Source organism: Sapajus apella, unplaced genomic scaffold (genome assembly GCF_009761245.1).
Source record: "Sapajus apella isolate SASKATOON/1434 unplaced genomic scaffold, GSC_monkey_1.0 scaffold16, whole genome shotgun sequence".
Classification (NCBI taxonomy): domain Eukaryota; kingdom Metazoa; phylum Chordata; class Mammalia; order Primates; family Cebidae; genus Sapajus; species Sapajus apella.
The window spans coordinates 11,114,114-11,117,042 of NW_022436956.1; the positions used below are offsets into that span (position 1 = coordinate 11,114,114).

Below are 2,929 nucleotides of genomic sequence, written 5' to 3' on the forward strand. Positions count from 1 at the left end.
TCAGGCCAAAGTTTCTTAGCACATTTTACATCTTCAACTGGTGTCATTTTTCTTCTCCCTAGGAAGGCGCTTTCATGGGAAAGCAGTCACTGCTGAGAGGATGATGTCTGCCTTCACAAGCCAGCCTGATTTTATATGTATACAGTCTCTCTATTTTCTGTTTCCCTTATTATTTATTTGTTAACATCATTTTCTAAAATCCCAGCCCTTCACAGATATGCTAAAGGAAACTGGAGAAAAAAACGTTTTGCCAAAACCAGGTCAGATTGTTACCTGATGGCAGTAACCTATGTGTGTACCTGTGGAATGGGAGAAACATCAATCAAAATGTGATGGAGATGCATGGGGAATGTGAGATACATGGGAACAAATTTGAGATCATTTTGAAAAAATAAAAAGCACTGCCTAATTAGAGATTTTCCTTTCAGTGTTTACCCTTGGATGCTCTGAGTCTCATTTTAATAAGACACATTGATCTCTTCCAGTTCCATAATTCTAGGACTTGTTGGATGCCATCCCAAATACTACCTAGGACATGTGGTCTAGAGGGAAACAGCATTCCCTCCTGCAGGGAAGATGACAACGGCAGAATGTTAGTGGGGAAAAATGAAACTGTACTGAGTTTTCATAATTACATATCAAAGATAAATAAGATGGTATTCACATAAAAGTATGGAGTTAGGGAGATTTGGATGCTGGTGTTTAGATTTTTCCACCATTAAACTCATCCAAGAAAGTGCGTTGGAGGAGAGAGGTAAGGCACCGCCTTGCATCTCCCTTCGGCAGAGTGCATCTTCAGGATTGCAGTGACGATGCGGATGTAGGAGGCAAGGATGAGAAGGAAGCGGGTCATGGGCACAAGACCAATGTTGGTGAAGCTCACTGTCTCAACGATAAGGGTGTCATCACATGCTAATCTGACTACAGGGAAGATGTCACAAAAGAAATAGTCCACTTCATTAGAGTCACAATATGGCAGTTGGAAGGTCAATGTAGTGAGAATTGTCGCATGAAAGGAGCTAGTAAACCAGATGCCGGCTGCTAGCAGGACATACAGCTGGCGGTTCATGTTGATGGTGTAGCGCAGTGGTTAACAGATGGCGGCACAACGATTGTAGGCCTTTACCGTGTAGAGCAGGCATTCAGTACTGCCTAGGAAATGGTAAAAAAACGACCTGGCACATACAACCTCCCAGGGAGATGACTTGGCTTCTCACCAGCAAGTTGGCCAGCATCTTTGGAGTGCTCACAGAAGAGAAACCAATGTCCAGCGCAGAGAGATTACAAAGAAAGAAATACATAGGTGTGTGGAGGTGGGAATCAGACATCACAGCTAAGAGGATGAGCAGATTTCCTAGCAGTGTGCAGAGGTAGATGATCACAAACAAAACGGACAATTTTCTGCCCCTCTGTGTGGGGGATGCCTAACAGGATGAACTCTGTAACCAAAGTGTAATTCTTTATCTCCACAGAAATTAGATGCTATCCTGAAAAGAGGGAAAACGGCAACAAGGTGATGCTCCAAGGGACCAAATTTTACTGCTTGCTTTCAGTAGATTCATGAGGAAACAGCAATCATAGATCCTATTAATGAAAGGATGGTGTTTGTTGTCACTGTAGGATCAGCAGATATCCCCAGGGACAGGTGTGGTCTCTGGGAGTGAGACTGGATCTTGGCAACTTGACTGGTATGAACAGATTTTCATTTACTATCATCAGGTAGAGAAGAGCAAATGACAGAGAATAGAAGTGTCGAGGACTAAGAAAGGCATAGAAAGACAAAAAAGAAAGGAACAGAAATAGAGAAAACATGAGGAAAAAGATGGGGCACATTTATAGTTTACATAGAATTTTCATAGCCATTTTCTAGTTAAGTCTTGATGGAATCTTGTAAGATAGGTGTTGATATTTTTATGTACACAAGATGATGAAACTTTTACTCAGGACCACTCTAGAAGATCTATCAGACACCTTAGAGAACATTCACTTTAACTCAACTGGTCAATTTTACCTGAAAAGCAAAGAGATAGTCTTCCTTCAAAAATTTTCCTTCCTGACTCTTTCAGAACTCTCGGTGACTGATATCTCCCCAAACCAATGTTTACTACATCACAACGAGAGCATAAGATTTTGAATCATAAGTTCTGGGTTCAAATCTTGATCATGCAATTATTGATATATAAGAATGTACAAGTTACCCTGTGTCAGGATCGCTGAATTTCTTTAACTATAAAATTGAAATTATGATAATAATTCTCACATATATTTTATGAATTTCAAATGAAATACTGTGTGTGCAAAGATTTTTTTAAAATATAAATTCTCAGCAAATGTGAAGAAGTGTTTAATTATTTTTATTTAACAGCCGCTATTAAAAATGGTTGGCATCATGTTGTGAAGAGATCTAAACTATCAAACTTTTTGACAAGATTGTTGAAATATAATCCACATACCAGAAACTCATCCTTTTAAAGTGTAGAGTTCAATTATGTTTTGTAAATTCATACTTTTACAGCAATACCTTAATCCAGTTCTAGAATATTTCTGTTACTTTGAGAGGATTCTCCATGCCCATCTGAAGTTGCTCCCTGTTCCTACCCTTAGCCCTAGGCACCCACTAATCTACACTGTCTCTATTGAGTTGTTTTTTCTGGGCAGTTCCTATAAATAGAATAATACAATATAAGGCCTTTGTATCTGATTTCTTTAAGTTAGCATAATGTTATCAAGATTTGTTCACATTGTGGCTTTTATCGGTTCCACATTCCCTTTTGTGATTCACTAATATTTCACTGTATGAATATACCACATATTTATTATTCATTTATAGACATATAAGCTTGTTCCGCTTGTGGCTATTAATAATGTTGTTATGAAAATTTGTGTACAAGTTTTTTTTTGTGGCCATATGTCTTCAGTTCTCTTGGGT

General features: G+C 38.6%; 1 pseudogene; it reads right to left on the reverse strand.

The window, feature by feature from the left end:
- Positions 1–724: 724 nt before the first annotated feature.
- On the reverse strand, positions 725–1,328 carry LOC116556425 (annotated as a pseudogene).
- Between the last annotated feature and the right edge of the window lie 1,601 nt (positions 1,329–2,929).